Source organism: Castanea sativa, chromosome 12 (genome assembly GCF_040712315.1).
Source record: "Castanea sativa cultivar Marrone di Chiusa Pesio chromosome 12, ASM4071231v1".
NCBI lineage: Eukaryota > Viridiplantae > Streptophyta > Magnoliopsida > Fagales > Fagaceae > Castanea > Castanea sativa.
The window spans coordinates 40,415,939-40,436,218 of NC_134024.1; the positions used below are offsets into that span (position 1 = coordinate 40,415,939).

At 32.5% G+C, this 20,280-nt stretch overlaps 1 long non-coding RNA gene across 1 annotated transcript; it reads left to right on the plus strand.

Moving 5' to 3' along the window:
* Positions 1-5,877: 5,877 nt before the first annotated feature.
* LOC142619733 (uncharacterized) lies at positions 5,878-8,566 on the plus strand. Its single transcript, XR_012841550.1, has 3 exons — positions 5,878-6,009; positions 6,895-7,065; positions 8,359-8,566. It is a non-coding gene; the product is annotated as an uncharacterized LOC142619733 (long non-coding RNA).
* The last annotated feature ends 11,714 nt before the right edge of the window (positions 8,567-20,280 follow it).

The following is a 20,280-nucleotide window of genomic DNA, read 5'->3' on the forward strand; positions in this document are numbered from 1 at the left end:
CAATGTTTTGACTATAACATATGTTGTGTTAAACCCGCCCACATCATAAATTACCCATATAATGATAGGTAATTTATGATACTATAAACAGAGTAAGATTCCATGGTTTCATCTTTAATTTATTAAGGAATACCTTATTAAATGGGTTAAAATAAAATTATAGAATTTAAAGTAGAGAATATGATGATAAGGTTAAAATTGTTATAATAAGAAGATTAAAAAGAAATCTGAAGTGCTGCAAAGTAGGAGAAGAAAAGAGATGATAGATGTTTTTTTTTAAAAGAATAATACCAAACATAATTACAATAAGTTTATTTTGGAGAGATAAACATCTTAGGGAGACTACTTGAATAATTAATATAATATATAAGACACACTTTAACCCAAAAGGCCTAAGCCCAAATGAGTATGTGCTTATTATATTATATTAAGCACTCATTCTTCTCATCATTATTCAATGTGGGACTTTACTCACACTTGTATACCCAACAATCCCCCCCTCGTGTGTGAGTCTCTACCTCTCTGTAGGCTTCAAGACCTCTCCATGGGTCATGAAAAAGTCCTACTCGCTCCCCTTACCTAATGAGCTTTTTCCTTCACTGGTGCATCATCCATGGGCCTTCATGTGTCAACGCCACACGTCTTTTATCCTCCATAGGAACCTCGCACCTTATCGTTGTTTAGCACAATTGGAAATAATACTCATTTGTTGGGTTTTTTTAAAGATCGTTTGTGTGGTCTTTATGGGCTTGCTTGGTGCAATATACCCGGCCTAGTCCATTTGTGAAAGGACTTCAAGTACACACACCTCGTTCCCACTCTAAATTAGGATCAAGGTTGTAAAAGCATAGGGAAGGGTTTTTTGTATAGGCTCAATCAAATAAGTCTCTCTTTAAATAGTTTGCTTAGTATTAGGTCAAGAAGTAACATTAGAGAAATCAAGCTTGAGAAGACTCACTCGAGCAAAATTCTTACAGGCAAACCCTCACTTGACATTCTTTTGACCCAATTTTAAACAAGTTTGATCAATTGTGATTTCAATAAGAAGTTAACTATATTTGCTAGTCTTTGATCTCTTTGATGCTCTAGGTATGGGATCCAGTTTCTTTTTGTAAAAATAGAGGTCCATGTCCGTGGTTGGTTGTTTCAACTGGGCTGTTAAAGATTATAAAGTTGTAATTTACAACTATTTTGTGTTGACTTTAATTTCGTGCCAAATTTTATTGTAATTTTGCTCAATCTTTTGTACCCAGTATTTTTTGTGGGATTTATTTGTAAGGGTTGTGTGTGAGAGAGAGTGTGTGAAGACTCAAGGCATCTATTGAAGACAAAAGGGGTTTTCGCGGGTAACTCGCGACTAGCCATCCCACGAAGTGATGCATGTGCCCAGCACATGACTGAAATGCGAAGGGTCATGACAGATGGTGACAGCCGGTTTTCGCGAGTGTCTCGCGGGTAAGGCCTTCCCGCGAGATACTTGCGAAATAGTCTGTTTTGCTATTTTATTCTATCTGCTCCACTACATCCTCATACACACTATATATATCATCATTAACCACATATTGCGTAGAGAGCTTTTCAGAGAGAAAATCCTAGCCTCAAACCCTTGAGAGTGTGAGATTGTTATACCCACAATTCTCTACACCATCCATTGTGGTTTTCCTCTACTCCTACCTCTCCATTTCCAAATTCTTGAGAGGTTGATAGCCCAAATACTTACCACACCCATACTGAGTGTCTAGTGAGGTTTTGGTGCTGCTAGGAAGTATTGGAAGAAGCCAACTTTGGTGGATGCAGTCGGGCGCATTGCGAGATCCGGAAAGCTAGACAAGACATGGTTCTGAGAAGCCTTGTTGGAGTAGGAGCTTGGAGAGCTTAGGTACACTGGGTAGACTAGGCTTGGAGGGTTTCATGCTATTCGTGTATTCCAACTTATTGTCTAGTGGATTGATTTACCGCTTGGAAGGCGGCAGAGAGGTTTTTTGTCGAGTTCTTCGGTTTCCTCTTCGATAACATATCGACGTGTTATCTTGTGTTTGCATCTCTCTTCCCTACTCTTTTAGCTTTCATTTTACTGTTATGATTTGTTGAATATGGCTTAGAGTAGTTGTTTTGTTTGTTCGCTCGCATTTACTCTATTCCGCACTTAGTTTAAGTTAGAATAAAATCAATCGAGCCATAATTTATTAATTTGGGGTCTAAATAGCTCTTGTGTTTTTAACACAAATCCGAGTGTTCAAAGATTCTTTGACAACAACTTTATTGGCTTTCTATGAAGGATTGTTGAAGATTCTAGCTTTGGGGTTTCTCTCTGTCAGTATTCTTAGAAGCAACAAAGAGGTGGCAGAGTTACCTAATAGAGAGACGATGGTGAAGGACATTCAGCAGTTTACAATTTTTTGGGATTGACAGGTAGACGCACTTTTTGGCAAAGCCTTGATCTCTAGTAACCATTGCCCCTAAGTCTTTATGAACATTAGCTTGGATAATAGACATAACTCCTAATCTTGTAATCTTTTCTTCTTCCGCTGTTTTGGTTCCTTTGTTTCAATGTACCAAAAAAAGAATGGCAAAAAAATTTAATGTCTTTTCCTATGTTTCCATTTAAAATTGTGCTTCTGGTTTGTCCTCATTTTAGAAGTCCATAAGCGCAAGCTGATTAGTTAAGGCATGACAGATTGACAGGTAATTTAAAATGAATAAACTATAATTCTAGTTCTTATATTTTTCCTTCTTGTCTCGTTTACATATAATTTGATTTGCTTTAATTTAAAGTATGAAAATGGGGTTTTACTTGTTTGGAACTATTAAATTGGCTTTCTTGTTTCTTCTTGGCATCTAGAAATCTAGTTTGATTAGATCTGTCCGTTAGAATTGATTTCATTCAGCCTTACTCGATTCAGGCATGAATCAAGAGCTGGCGGAAGGGTATCTGTGGCAATTTATAAAACCTAAATGTACTTCTCACTGATGCAAGTCTCTATTTTATGGTCTATTTGGACTTGTAGGAACATGGCAACAATGAAGGGAGATCCTTTCCCTACCACTAATGTGGTAATGTATAGTAAAAGTTTGATTTCTGTGTGCAAGGTAGCTAACAGTTCAGAATAAAGGAAACCCTCAACAGCAGAAAAATAAGTCCAAACCTGTGTAGGATTCTTAGAAGTAACAAAGACATGTAGAGCTGATGAAGGACATTCAGCAATTTATAAATGTTTGGATTCAGATAGGTAGACAGATCTCTTCTGGCAGAGCCTCAATCTCTAGCAACCATTGCTCCTAAGTCCTAACTTCTTTATGAACATTAGCTTGGATAGCAGACAGTGGACTCCTAATCTTGTACTCTTTTATTCTAGTGTTGTTTCTTGTTCCTTTTTATCAATATACCCAAAAAAAAAAAGTTTAATCATATGAATTGAGTGCTTTTGATGGAGAAAAAATCCGACTTACATAAACTATATTGCACAATGAAAATTAGTTGTCATGTTCAAATTGGTATTAAAATTAAAAAAAAAAAAAAAAATCAAGCTGTTTGGAGAGAGCTAGTCCCATGTAGCACCTAGCAGTTAGTCCCATGTATCCTTTAGAACTTTGCTCCCAGCTGTCATTTTAGTCCCTCAAGGTTGTCTTCCTCTTTTTTTCTTTTTTCTCTTTTCTTCTTTTAAGATTCTTATGTAGTTAAATAACTTTCTGTCGTTGTTTACACTTTACACACTTTGTACCCCAACTTTGTTTAAATAATTGAGTTGTTGACTTTACTGGAAACACTATGCTAATATTAACAACTGAATGCTTGGCTCTAACATGATCATGATTATCGGGATCAATGAAAATATTCATTAAAATCATGTAGAAATACTAGATTATCTTGGTCTTTATTATTCAGGGTTCTTATTGATAAAACTCTCATAGAAGTTAGTGACAATAGTTTGTGGATGCATGATTTGCTACAAAAAATGAGCAAGAACATAATATATCAAGAGTGCGCTATAAGAACCTAGAAAGCATAGTTTACTGTTGTTTGAGGACATTAACAAAATTCTTACAAAAAAATATGGTAAGATGTTTTTTTGAAAACTTGAGCACATGCCCTTTTATATTATTCAATAGACTTGGAATGATTTTGGTAATCCTACACTTTGCAACCTGCCAATCCCTTTTGTTCATGATTATGAACACAAGCAATTCAAGGATAGTCTTAAAGTTGCTTGAACCAAAACAGTCTTATTGGAATCCTAAATCCTTTGGAAATATGCATCATCTTAAATTGCTCAAAATTGATAAAATTCACCTTTTGCATGATCCCCAAACATATTCCAAATATCGTAAGATTTCTCAATTGGAGTGGATACTTTTCAAAATCTTTTCCATCAAGTTTCCAACCAAAGTAGTTTAGGTAGCCTTATACAACTTTATTCTTAAGTTTCCTTAAACTACGAGGTTTTGTAGTAGCTAATTGATTTTTTTTTTTTTGGTTGCTTTTAACAGTCATTTGATAGGCTAAAATCCATTCGATTAAGCAAGTCTCAAAAACTTATTGAAACTCCCAAACTTCACTGGAATCCTAGTTCTTGAGAAATTTGTTTTTGGAGAATGTATAAATTTATCTAGGTGCACCCATCAATCGGATAGAGTTCATAAAAATCTTAAATTTCTTAGTTTAAAAGGCTAGAAAAACCTTATAACTCTTCCAAGCAAGTTTGAAATGTTTCTCTTGAAATTCATAATTTTTCTACTTGCTTGAAAGTTTAAAAAAAAAAAAAATTCAGAGTTGTAAGGAAAACACGGAACGTGTATCAAAGCTTTTATTGGATGACACTACTATTACAAAAATGCTCACATCAATTGCATGCTTGGCTTGCCTTGTTTCATTGAGCTTAAGAGATTGTGAAAATCTCATATCTCTTCCTATGACTTTTTTTAGTGTCTGTTTGGCTTCAACTTTTTTGTTCAACTTTTAACTTTTATGTATAATTTTTAAGCCCTGATTATTATTATTTTTTTTCTAAGTATAAATATACTTTGACATATTTTCAGCAAAAAGCATTCAACAACAAGCCAAATAAGCGATTGCAAAATGCACACTTAATATAAAATCACTTAAAAATCTCAATCTTTTGGGATGCTCAAAACTACTAGAGAACATTGGGACAGTTGAAAAGTATATATAGAGTGTTTGGGAGATAAACATCTTGGAGAGCTTTTTTGAATAATTAATATAATATATAGAGACACACTTTAACCCAAAAGGCCTAAACTTAATGACTATGTGCTCAATTTTTCTCATTATTATTCAATGTGAGACTTCACTCACGTGTGTAACCCAACATAGAAGAACTTGATATGAGTGGAACTATTAGACTGATGCCTTCTTCCAATACCCTCTTCAAGACTCTTAAAAAACTAGCTTTCATGCGTCTCATTTAAAGTTTTAAATAAGTCACATTACCCATTAAAAAAATTATATGATTGAAACTATATATAAATGATTTTTTCAATTGTCACATGGTAGGTAAACATGTTTAGGACCAAACTTTTTCGTTTTCATAATTGTTGTTTTTAAGTTGGTTGTATTGCTTCAAATTACATAGCTAATCAATTAGCCTTGTTTTTTGAGACCCATGAAGGAGTTTCGGTTTGGTTGGAGGATCTCCTTTCAAATAAATGTATCAGATGTAAACTCATGATATTATCTCAATCACGTGCCATTTTAGAGAGAGAGACTAGTACATCCTCTCAGCCAGTGCCATTTTGGCGCCCAAAATTTCCCCCTCATACCAAATTTCCAGACCAAAAAAAAATCTTCAATTTCTCGGAAAGAAAAACCCCAAACCCATCTATATATATAAAGGGCGTCTTTATTTACGTATCAATGAAACGACGAATTTCCAAAACTACCCATAAAGATCCATCACCGATCATCGGAGCAACTCTACCATAAACAACGGCACCGTGGAGTTCGGAGCTCCGATTTCCGCATTCCAAATCCAACTTCCTAACCAACCATAGGTTTTTCTCCTATTTCATTCATTTTTCTGTTTGTTTCAACTAACTCAAACTGGTTTTTCATTTATGTTCCTTTTGCTTCAAATTTGTTCCAATAAGAAAAGGTACTAATAATAATGGCAATCGTATTATCAATTGTAGTAGATTAATTAACAGGTTCTAATCCTTTTGTTTTTTTTCTTTTTTACGAAAAACTTTTGACACGTTTTAATCTTTGGAATCGGAAAATGGGTTTTTATATATTTAGGGATTAGAAATTTCGTAGAGAAAAATTAGGAAACTAGAATGTTGGTACGTTAAGAAACAAAGACAAATGCCTATCACTAAGACACTAACTACTAAGTACTAACTAGGCCATTTCATGTTCTTGCTGGCATGTGAAACTGATGCATAGCCAATATGACTCACCAAAATAATAGTTGTTGTTATTCATACCTTAGTTAGAATGCTAATTTAAACTAGAATTACTCTTTTCACCTTGAAATACTGATGCATACTTAACAGATTTGACATGGGCATTTTGGCATATACATCGTGATTTCTTTTTCTTTTTTTGATTTTATTGCTTGTATGAATTTTTTTTATGGATGTGTTATAGTCATCCCTTGTACAATTTATTTGTTTGAATAAAATATATTACTCTTATAAAATAATAAATAAATAAAATCCTAGTAGTCATTATTATTAGGCAAATGACTGTTCTGGAGGTAAATGTTCAGAAATGCATCTCAACTGCAATTTGGGTTTATTCGGTTTTTTTTGTTTTTTTTTTTTTAATTTTTTTTTCTAGAAAAGTTCTATGGATATGAATCAGCCATACTCAAAATATTTAAAGGAAATGCACTTTCCTGGACATGATTATTTACATGCTTTCTCTGTACTATGCAGAAAACACCAGCAGTGTCAAATTTAGCTGTAAGGACTTTGGTTCCTCATTGCTTGCTGAAAATCTTACACCTAGTAACTTTACCTCACTCCTGTTACCTCTTGGTGGAGCATCAAAGAAATCAGATGTGTGCTATAAAGTGGCCTTTTTTTTGTTCTTTCTTTCTTTTAATGGTATGTTTCTGATTCTTAATTGTTTATTCTATCAATAAAAAGGGAAGAAAATCATGATGACAAATTATTGCTCCCAATTTTGGAATAATGTTATGGTAATCTTCCTTGTAAATAAATGGAGTTTGTTCACTCTAATTTGCACGTGCAATCTAGTTTTTCCTTTTTGTGATTTTATTATAACTTTTTAATATTGTGTGAAAGATCCTCTTCTGTTCTCCAGAATGCACTGGCTTATCATTTCTAACATCTTTAAAAATGGCGGATATAAATGCAGTTATACTGACTTATAAACTGAAGGGAAAAAAAAAAGGTGAGATTGTACTGTCCTGAGACCAATTTTAGGGATATCTCTTGGTATTCTGAATCCCTAGCAAAAATTATGCTAATGCTGTGTAGGAGGTGAATGCTGCTTCCTTCATTGTTGACCACTTGTTTCTTGATAATTGATTCCTTGTGATACATATCTGTTGCTGCCCATGCACTATGATACTTGTTGGGGGCTATTTGACACAGATAGAATTAGAAAGGCATCTAGGAATGCTCTTTTTGTAGGCTTGGGTTAGACTAATTTGTGATTTTAGTATTCCAAAAGGTGATAGAGTTTTTAGGCTTCAACATTCTTAAGTAAAGTATTCGCCACCACTTTAATTAACCTTATTCTCAGTATCGTGTTCTGCTTCATAATCCAATGTTACTTGAAACCGTGACCTATCGGTTTTGGTGGAAGGCATGTGCGATAAACCAAGGCTTGACTTTTATGCCTGAAAAAATCTAGCACCACACATTTTTGTGCCACAACTTTGTCACAACTCTGATGTGGCAAGCTGTGAGTAGAGAAGAAAAAGTGGTGAGTTCATAGGACTGTAAAAAGCAATCAGTCACAGTCTATCACAAAGAACAGTTATGAAAAGGGTGTCATTGAAACGCATTCTCTTGCTACTTAACAGATTTGACATGGGCTCTTTGGCATATATATCATGATTCCTTTTCTTTTTCTTTTTCTTTTTTGGATTTTATTGCTTGTATGAATTTTTATGGATGTGTTATAGTCATCCCTTGTACATTTTATTTGTTTGAATAAAATATAGTACTCCTATAGAATAAAAACTATAGTAGCGGTTGTTGTTAGGCAAATGGTTGGGTCTATTTCCCTAAATTTTTCAAGTGCACTTACTAAATTGTCATTATAGTCATCCCTTGTACAATTTACTATGGCATACTGCTACAGAACAAAATCATTTAAATTAAATTGCCATTTCCTACTAATTTGTTTCATTTTTCATTTCCATATAGATACCAGCTGCAGGAAAAGAGTAAAGCTTACAGATCTTCATGTCAATATTCCCTTAAGTTGCAGAATAAATGCTTCTTCCACAGCTTTAGAAGGAAGACAGAGTCCAAGATGTAAGTTTCTATTGCTGCCCATACATTGCTTTGCTCTTCTGGAGCTGCATATTCTTTGGGTTGTCAGTTTAACTTCTTATTTTCCTTTTCATAAAGGAAAAATATTGTTTCTTTTTGTGCTAAATGTTTAAATATATGCATGCTCTATTATCATAATTATGTTGTATTTCTAGTGGGAACAATCATAAGTAATTGCCACTTGTATTTGAAAATTTTAATCATTCCATTTTAATGTAAATGCAGCCGATGACCCCAAAACTTCCAAATTTGCATTTTTAAGAAATTAAAGGAAAATGTAGACTGCAAATACAAATTCTACACATTGCATAAACAAGAAAACCAGTCAAAAATTCAAAATTAGTGATGGTAAGTGTTCAGAAATGCATCTCAACTACAATTTGGGTCTATTCATATATTTTTTTCTTCTGGTCCTAAAGGCTGGTATAAATTTTTTTTAAGACAAGTTCTATGGATATGAATTAGCCATACTCAAAATATTTAAAAGCAATGCACTGGTCTGGACATGATTATCTGTGTGCTTTCTCTGTACTATGCGAATGGGTTTTGGAGACCTCGTATCCTCATATTGAAGAACTCTGCTCAAAGGGATTAGACACATAACATTAACAAGTTCTCTTTTTTTTTCTTTTTTTTTTTAGCCTCATATCATGGACTTTTAGAAATTTTCTCAGGTATGACTTTGTTTCTTTGCTTCTCAGTCTCCTGTTCCCCGAGACCAACAAAAACAGTGTAGGCTCCTTTTGCTTTCCATAGGGATGTGACTTATTCTGTTGGTGTTGGTGATTAAGCTGAAATTACATGTCTCTGCCAGGGTTTAAGGGAAGTACATATTGATACCAAATCTCAGTTTCTTGCTTTTTGGACTTGCATAGTCAGCTCAAAAAATTAGTTCATATGCCTGCAAGGAACTATATGGAACTTGATTATGGTTCACACTTGGATGATGGTCCTTTATCTTGTTGGTTGAATAGATTTCCATAGGTAGCTTTCTCAAAATTTTACACTCCCCCAAGCAATGCTAGTATAGCATGTCTCAAGTATGAAATGATGAAACCCAGATTTGAAGGAGGAGGAAGAAGTCCTACTCTATGTACTCAGTGTGATTCCACATATGTTTTCAATCTAAAAGATATGGGATCTCTTGAATATAATCATCTCAAAGAACTGGATGACTTGCATCCAAAACAATATTTGATTGAAAGTGAGTCACATCCTCTTCTTCTGGGTTGGGCTTTGACAGGAATACAGAGGAAAGAACCTTGTCTATTACTTGTCAAAATATAGAGCTGAGTGTGTATTCACCTTCATTAAGTTCCTGGGATGATTATTATCAGCACACTCTGGATGGCAGGATTGGTGCAAAAGACTTGAGTGAATTTTCTTTCCTGTCCACATATTCCCCAAATTTTATTTCATTACCATGGTCCCATTCAGCCAGCTATAATGACCTTGATTTTGGAAACCAAGTTGAAGTCAAGAAAGATATAAATGCTGATTTTAACCATTTTCCTTTAGCTCTTACACTTGCACCAAAGTACTTACCTCTGGCTGAAGATTGCAGAAATGACACTAAATGAAAGGATAGCAGCATGTTCCTTTCTCCTCTTAATCTCCTTATAATGAGCAAGGTTTTCTGTGAGAGATATCATCATCCTGGTTTAGAAGGTTTCCTCCTTCGCTCTGGACTCGATATTGATTTAGAATGGGATTGTCCATCATAAAGTGGTTCCTCAAGGAAGCATCATATGGTTCAAGTCATAGAGGAACCCTTAGTCTTGCCAATGATATTGTTAACAACCAAGACTTGCCCTTTGCTGCTCGACAAATCAAGCTGGGTTGGAACTTGAGGAAAATGTATTATGATGATAGTGAAGATGCTTCCAAGCACTTTGGACATGCTCGTCATGATTTCATTATGCTTATCTGTGGCAGCACATCATTGTTAATGTGGCTACTTTGTTTGCTGGAATTTTCCAATGTTTAAAAGTTTTTGGTATAAGGAATACTTGGATGTATGGTGGTGAGTTAGATGGTGTATACGGTCAATCAATTGATTACTTTTGAAATTGACTGTTTATACTCGTGGGAGATATGATAGTTCTTACTGTTTAAAGGGGGAAAAACTAAGGAAGGAAAACTCAGATTTTGATTCTGCTACCTCCACTGCATTGAAGCAAGGGCAAGGTGAAAGAATTTACTAAACAAAAAATTATTAGTAACATGCTAACATGCAAATTGAAACAGGGTCTTGATTTTTCTACTTTTAGACCATGTACGCTACTTGACATTTTTTGCAATTCAACACGTTCACTAAAAAGACATTGGAGACAACTAAACTGAGAAAGTGGACCTGAACCCGATAACCTGTTCAAATTCGAAACCGTTTCCCTTTCTTATAAGATAAAAGACAAGAGGCAGAAAATAAATTGAGAGCTTTACCATTTTTATTTAATAAATAAATAAAAACTTCACCAATAAAAACATATATAAAATAAAAATTACTACACAAGTCAAATAGGATACTCAAATGTTTTTCTTTTTTAACCACCAAGAAAAGAGAAAAAGTTACAAAGCAACATGCTCATAATGGTTTAGAAAAATTCCCATATCAAACTTAACAGTTAACACCCTATGATCAGCTAACAGACAAGAAAAAATGAACCGCTCTTCTCTTTTGTAGTCTAGGTCTGCTGTTATTAGTGCTGAGCAAGTCTATTCTCATCAAAGGTGTTAAAAATGCTAAATGCTATTTTTTAGTATTTTTAACACCTCAAATCATAAAAACATACTTACAATAAAGATGTCATATGCTAAAAAATTTGACATCATGCTGCAGGGAGCTCTCATTTTTTAGAGCGCACTGTAGCAAGATGTTATAATTTTTTAATGTTTTTTTCAACTGTGGGAGAGAGAGAGAGAGAGAGAGAGAGGGAGAGAGAGGGAGAGAATAAAAAATAAATAAAGAAATAATATTTAAATAAAATGGTAAAAAAAAAAATAGAAGTTTTGATGTTAGGGTTTTTGTAAAGTGATATATTAAATGCTATAAAGTTAGGTTTTTAGATGCTAAATACAAAAATTTTTACAACTCTTGATGAGAATGCTAGTCTTGTCTTTAATGGCTTTGGCACGCTTCTAGCTTGGTGTAAAACTTATCTGACAGCAGCTAGTGTGGCATTTATTTGGCGGAGATCTGAGAGTGTAGTGATAGTATAGTACAAGTGGTTTTTATTTTGTGAAGCACACAAATACACAAGGGGATTAAACGATTCAAAACTTCAATTTTTATACTCCCACCCATTGTTTCATGGTATCAATGCCAAATACTTGTTGAAGAAACTGCATACACAAAAGAAGTAATTGTAGTACACTAAAAAACATTGAAGCAAAGCTCTAGGAATCAATTTTAGCACTCTAGATAACAGAGCCAATACTTTTACTTACTTCCAGCAATAACTGTTCATGTTTTATAGATATTCACCACATGTTCATAGAGACAGATTTGTAAATGAGCTGTGTAGCTCAAATGGGATTTTTCAAATCACAAGACTTGCCCTGCTCATGAGCCTCTGAGAGTTGGCTTGGAACGTCAATTAACAAGGCTAGGCAAATTTGGTTAACAAATACAAGAGAAAAATGTAAGGTGATTTATAACGAATCTAGAACATTGCCTTGCACATAAAGTAGAGAAAAAAATATCTTCATCATACTCTGTCATAGTGAAAGGCCCTTCCTTTGTTCAAAAGGGCAAAGATTAACAGAAACATCACTCACAAAGATAAAAAATCAACAAACAATGACGTTACATACATACTCTGCAGAGAATCACCCAATATTATCCCATATGGTAACATTTTTACTTGCCTCATATATATATAAAAATTGAAGCGTAGCATTTATTGTTGTTACACTACTGTTAAGCCACATTAGCGACAACATCATACAGTCATTTTCAACATTCACTCCACCGTTCACCCTTGGTGTGGTGGTCACTCTACAAGTATAAATACTTGTGGGGTGTGGGGAATAAGGGTCGGGGTTCAAGTGTCTAGGACGGAGTTCCACACACATATACACTTAGATTAAGTTAGAATAAAAATTTTATCTTGTATAAAATAAAATATATAAAAAAAATTCACTCTCTTATTTTTAACTCTCATTTTTCTTATTAATTTCCCAACTTAATATTATACTTTCTCCAACTTTTCCTTTTCCTTTTACCTTTTCGTCTCTCTACTACTATCTATCTTAATATCACTTTTCCTCTATCCCTTTATCTTCCTTTATTTTTGGCTTTTCTAATTCCCCTCCTCTTACTATAAACTGACAATTCTCTATTTCATTCTAAACATAGTTTTCCTATACACAAAAAATTATTTTTCTCTCTCTCAATCTCTCTAAAAAGAATTTTCATTTCTGGTGGATTTTTTTTCTTGCATCTCTACTTTAAATTGATGAAATTTTTTTATTATTTGGAACCTTACTTTGGATTAATGAATCTCTACAAAAATGGTTACTCTCTCTCTCTCTCTCTCTCTTCTTTTTTATTCTTTCTTGCAACTCTACTTTATATTGATGAATTATTGTGATTTTTAAAACTCTATTTTGGATTTATATGTTTTAGTGTTGTATTTTTTTAGTTCCTCATTACAAGTAGTATATCTCTCTCTCTTATAGTCCATTCATTCTACTGCGGTCCAATTTAGCCCATTAGGTCAATTTAGTCCACTTCGATCTATTCGGTCCAATTTGATCCATACGGTACACTTAGGTCTATTCAGTCCAATTCGGTCTACTTAGATCAATTTGGTCCATTTGGTCCATTTCAGATTACTTCGGTCCAATTCGGTGTACCTACTTAAGAATGACAAAATACAAGTTTGGGTTGAGAGTACTATTAATTATTTGAGTAATATTAATTGTAATTATATGATAAGTTTTGGTTATCATAATAAACTCCTTAAAAGAATGAGATTTGAATAATAACTTTGAAAATTAAAAATTTAATTGTACCAAAAGAAATTAGGAAAATATAATGCTTAATAAAAATAGTTAGAAGAATATGAAAATTTAATAAAAGAATAATATCAATCAAAAACATCAAAAATGATAAAATTACATATTTGGAAAAATGATGGAAATTATTTTTTGGAAATTATCTGTGGGGGGTAAAAAGACCTTGATGGGAATATGGGCCGTTGAGTCTTGCTAAGGAAGGCCGACCTGCTCTTGGGTTTAGGACTTGTTAGTACTACGGGTCGGCCCATACGCCGAGGATCCGAGGATCCAGCCGAGGATGTTTTTCCCCTCGGACTGACACCGGAGAACCCGGGACTTCATGGTAAAGGTTAGGGAATGACATGGTCAAGACCAATGGTTAGAGGGAGTGAACTCTTGAATGTCCTATAAGCACCGATGTTGGAGAAATATCAAAGAAAAAGGTCGCTACCTCCACATTAAAGACCCTGCACCAACCACCCTGGCCGCATTAATGGGGAAGTGACACTTGAACAGTGGAAGGGAAACTTCTAGTTACTGTTCAAAGGCACTAAGAAAAGAAATATCTAGGCTAAGGGAGGAGTTGGGGCAACACGTGTATAAAGTATTAAAAAGAGAAGTATTTAAAGAGGAACCTGGAACAGAAACAGGGACGGACTCTTTTGTAAGAAAAAAAGAAACAGAAACAAAAAGAAAGAGATAATTTAAGAACAGCACTTGGCTTACGTCCGAGGAGGTTGATTCATAACATTCCTTGTTGTTTCCAAGTATTACTAGTCTTTGGCTTGTCATTTAATCCTCACATACTTCTAACCTGGGTTTCAAGCCCACACTCTACAAATTCATATTGTTTAAGGCTCATTGGGCCTGAGCCCATAACTGTTCTTGGGGCCAGGTGCAATTGTGCACTTACATTATCTATAATAAAATTTAGAGAATAAATTATGCACTATTGAATCTAATTTATTTTATAAACTGATTGAAAATGATCAGCAAAGAAAGCGAATGGCAAAAATGAAAGTATATATAATTGCAAGTGGATGCTCATTCCAGCCCTGAAGTTATTTTTATTTTATGAGAAGTGTTACGTCTATAATATTTTCACTATGTCATAGTATTTTAATTAACAACAAATTATAGATGATTAATTGTTTTTGATTCTAATTTAAACCTATTACTAAAATTATTTTTTTACCCAACCAATAGCAACCCTTAACAACTTACTATTTAAAATTTATTGTTAAAATAATGTGAAATTATTGTAGAAATAGTATTTCTTTTTATTTTCTCTTCCTATACGCAGAATGTGTAAAGAAGTCTTGTCTTTATTTATTTATTTTATTATTATTATTAGTTATTTATTTATTTATTTTATTATCAATTTGATAGATGACTGGAAGATGCCTGGAAGAAAGAAATGGTATGTTGACAAAAGAAAATGAAAAAGAAAGATTTGTTGACTTGACCCATAACAGTTAGAAGGTGTGATTCGTGATTCCTTAACCCTTTAATCAACCAATTACATGGGGATGAGTTTATCTTTTCAGTTATTAATAATTTCCTCTATGTATATTAAAAAAAATCGTTACCATTTAATATAATTGTTGTCGCTGTTTTGCTAGGACAATTCCTGGAAGAAATGGGTGAATTGCACACCTACTTCTGTTTAAAGGAAAATAAAAAGGGGTTCTATTGTAAGAGAAAAACAACAGATTGAAATGCCGCGTTATTTCAAGTTGCTTTTGAGTAATTAATTATGTATTGCTTGTACCCTTTTTTCAGCTAATTTACGCACTGCTAAACAAAATTAATTAGAGGATGAATTACACGTAAAGTTTGCAGATTTCACTAATAAACATTTATACACGATGACGTCTTTGTTTTGATTAGACATAAATAAAACAATTAGAATAGAACTTTGGTGGGCCTATTCGGTGTTGATCCAGTGACACTTATCCAGCCACCTGCTATGATCTGAGGAAATTGTAAGAGACTTTAGAATTGATTTACATGGGTTTGACGTTTTGTGGTTATGCGTGACAGATCACGATGACTTGTCCCTTTCTGAATAAACGTAAAGAGTGCAATATGAAATTATGAATACAACTTTTAAGTCGGTCAAAAAGTAATATAAACGTAACTTTTTAGCAGGCCACTACGAAGAAGTAATCTTTCTTTATCTTTTCCTGATGAACACAGAATGTGTAAAGTGTTATTTGATTTCCATCTAGTTTCCACCAGGGTACTTCTCCTCAAAAATAAAAAATAAAAAGTTTTCAAAAAAGCAAAATAAAGTGTACACAAAAAAAACTTTATACCAGTTATCAGGAACTTTCTCTTTTTTCTTTTTCTTTCATATTTTAGTAAATTACTTGGGTATTGCACTTATTAAGTTAGATAATTCTTTATAGGTATTAGTGCTTAGGTGTGAGGACAAGAGTTGGGATTCAAGTTTCTAAAAAAAGTTTTACACATATATACACTTAAATCAGGCTAAAGTAAAATTTCTATCGAATATTAAAAAAACAATTACCTAAACAAACTTATTTATATTCTAAAATTGCAACTTCACTCAATATCTTTTTATTGGATGTAAATTTTGATAAATTCACGGTTGAATTACATTTTTTTTTCTCATATCTTTCGTGTTTGCAAAATTCCCAAAAAGATTTTTTAAAAAAATGAATAGGTATATTACTAATCAAATGTTTAAATTTTAAATTTTTATAGTCTAAAATTATACATAAAAAAAAGGTTTATAAATCAAATAGTAAATAAAATCCAATTGACTGTTAAAAATTTAAAGAAATACTTGATACAACGGTTAAATTTTCAAAAAATATGGTCATTAAATTTTTAAATAAAAATTGTAACCTAGGCTACAACTAAGTTTCTAGTCAAACTTTGTCCAATTAAATTATCTCATGTGCCAGGCTTAAAGGACCTAAAAAAAGCAAAGTCAAGGCTCAAGAGTAATAAAGGCGTTCAAGAATAGTCAGGACTAGTAACCAAAAAAAAAAAAAAAAACAGTTGGGGTAGTGAGGATAAAAGAAAAGGTTTGTAATCATATTTTGAAAGCATTGCCTAAGAACAAAAACAAATACTAGTATAAAATAAAAAGTTTGTTCTTTAAATTAGAACTGTATCCAGAAGCGTTGTTTTAAGAAGTTATAGAGCTTCACAACAGCAAAAGTTCTGCAATTCTCCAAATTTGTAAGTTATTACTTTTCTTGCACACATCCATGTCTTCTACTTCCCTCCTTGAAATAAAATATCCACAACAAAGTTTTTTTTTTTGCACCTCTAATTTATTTTACTTCAATTTGAAATTGCAATGGAACTACTTAGTGGTTCAAGATTTATCAAGAATACGCTACGATTTATTCCTTCGAAACAGATGGTGGCCACTAGGGTCATTAGGATATTGAACTTGCCTGCATTCTTGTCCTATGAGTAAGGGAGTAGCAAGTAGCAACACTAATTTAGAGTCTATTTGCTGGACACACTTAAGTTGTTGACATTTTAAAGTTCTAAAAACAAAAAGGAGGTTTGGAGATTGATCCTCATGCTTGATCTGGTTCCTATTGTCAAAAAATAAAAAGGGGTTTTGAATTCGTAAAACACTGTATAAATGATGTCAAAGCTTGTTTCTATGGATGTTTTTAACCCAAAACTAAATAGTTTAACCCAAATATAATAAAATTTCATACTTTTCAACCCAAAAATTAAGCAAAAGAAAAAAAAATTGAGCTAAACCTAAAAAGAATCAATTTAAGGTTCAATTAATCCAAAATGGGCCGAAGGGGACTGAAATTGACTGAGTGGACCAAATTGGACCAATGTAGACTGAAGTAGACCTAATTGGACTGAATGGGAACAAAGTAAACCTACTTAGACTGAATAGCAATTGTTTAATTTTTAGGGGAGTACAAATTATGTTCAACAAATTATACATTATATTACAATTATAAATAATTATTTATTTCCACATGTCGCATTAGTCTGCGACTAGTAAAAATGTAAAAGCTTTGCTCTAAAAATTGGAAAATCAACAAACAATTCAATGAGAAGGATTGGAACCAATGAAAACTAAAGTAATTATTATGTATTGCTTCTAGCTAATTCACCCACTACTTATACAAAATTAATTAGAGGATGAATTCCTCATAAAGTTTGCAGATTCCACTAAGCATTTATGCGTGATACATCATGATGACATCTCGATTATGAATGGACATAAAAACGCAATACGAAAAGAACTTTATAATTTTGTCAAAAAGCAATATAAACAGAACTTTAATTTATAGCTAGCCACCAAGAAGCTATCTTTATTTTATGAGAATCCTTACGTATCTATAATATTTTAATTATTTCGTAGTATTTTAACAACAAATTATAAACAGTTAGTTATTATTGGTTGTAATTTGGCTTACCAGCTTAAATTATTTTTTTACCCAACCAATAAGCAACCCTTGGCAACTTCCAACTTTAAAATTTATTATTAAAATATTATGAAATTATTATAGAAATAGTATTTCTCTTTATTTTTCTCTTCCTGAACGCAAAATGTGTAAAGAGGTCTTCATTGGTCTTTATTTATTTATTTTATTATCAAATTGATAACCTCCAGCCATCCTTTTGACTGGAAGATGCCCGGAAGAAAGAGATGGTATCTTGACAAAAGAAAATGAAAAAGAAAGATTTGTTGACTTGACTCACAATAGTTAGAGCCTAGAAGGTGATTCTTGAATAAATTTTGCGAATTCAATAAATTATTATATCCCACCCATAAGTAATGTAAGATCCTCCATTTAAGATGATGATGTAATTATGGAGATGTAATTATGGTGATGTGATATATTTTATAATCTTAGATTACGGTAATGTTATAAAAAATTAAATGAACTAAATACTTTAATGTCACATTAAGGTAATATGCATCACAAGGACACATCATAACGAATCAAACACCCCTAAAAGTCTTAGTAGGTCTCTTTTATTTAGTATTATTTTTTTTTTTTAATCAATTTGGTAACTTTTGGTCTTCCTTTTGACTGGTAGATTCCTAGAAGGAGAGGCAACATGGATGAAAATTGATTTCTTTTTAATTTTTCTTTTTATAAATCAATAATTGGCGGAGGAAGGATTTTAATCCTCAACATTTTAATTAAAAAAAAAATGTCAATCAATTAACTTCGAGTTAAAAGAGTTTATTGCCATATATAAGTAGATATAGTCCTTGTTTTTAGGTTAGGTTCATACCCTTTTGCAGATGGGACATTATTGCTGCGTGGGTGACTTTGGTTGTACATGCCAGGATTATTTTTTAAGCTTAGATGAATTGACACGCTTAAAGATGATGAACAATATATTTTATAAACTAGTATTGGCAGTTGGAGGTTTGTCCAATGCAACTAGGACACCTCAAGGCGATAGTTATTGTATATCAAAAAAACAGAGAGAGAGAGAGAGAGAGAGAGAGAGAGAGAGAGAGAGAGAGATATATATATATATATATATATATATATATATATATATATATATATATATATATATATAATTTAACTACTTGCTTACATTATTGAATCTAATTTATTTTATAAACTGATTGAAAATGATCTGCAAAGAAAGCGAATGGCAAAAATGAAAGTATATATAATTGCAAGTGGAATGCTCATTCCATCCCTGAAGTTATTTTTATTTTATGAAAAGTGTTACGTTTATAATATTTTCATTATTTTATAAAGTATTTTAATTAAACAACAAAATTATATGTGCATTAGTTATTATTGGTTTCAAATTTAAGGTACTCACTAAAATTATTTTTTTTACCCAGACGGATAGCAACCTCTTGGCAATTTTCCATACTTAAAATTTATTGTATAAAATACTCTGTAAATAATATTTCTTTTTATTTTCTCTTTCTCTGTGCAGAATGTGTAAAAGAAGTCTTGTATTTATTTATTTATTTTATTATTATGATTATTATTAGTTATTTATTTATTTATTTTATTATCAATTTGATAACCTCCAGTCATCCTTTTGACTAGAGGATGCCTGGAAGAAAGAAATGGTCTGTTGACAAAAGAAATTGAAAAAGAAAGATTTGTTGACTTGACCCATAACTGTTAGAGGGTGTGATTCGTGAATCCTTAACCCTTTAATCAACCAATTACATGGGAATGGGTTTATTTCTCCTTTTCAGTTATTAATAATTTCCTCTATGTATATTAAAAAAAATCGTTACCATTTAATATAATTGTTGTCGTTGTTTTGCTAGGACAATTCCTGGAAAGAAATGGGTGAATTGCACACCTACTTACTGTTTAAAAGAAAAATGAAGAGGATTAGATCTAAGAGAAAAACAACAGATTGAATACAACGTGTTATCTTCAAGTTGCTTTTTGAGTAATTAATTATGTATTGCTTGTACCATTTTTTTCAGCTAATTTACGCACTGCTAAACAAAATTAATTAGAGGATGAATTACGACATAAAGTTTGCAGATTCTACTAATAAACATTTATAGGTGACGCATCACGATGACGTCTTTATTTTTAAATAAAACATAAAGAAAAACAATTAGATATTAGAACGTTATAGCCTTTGATAAAGAGCAATATAAACCGGAGTTACAGCTGACTACCAAGAAGTCATCTTTATTTTCTTTTTCTCAATGCAGAATGCGTTACATAACGTCTAATTGTTAATCAAACCTTACACTAAGAGCACTCACAGCTAGTTGTGGTATATTGATATATTGGTATTTTTTAGTTCTTCAAACACCAGGAA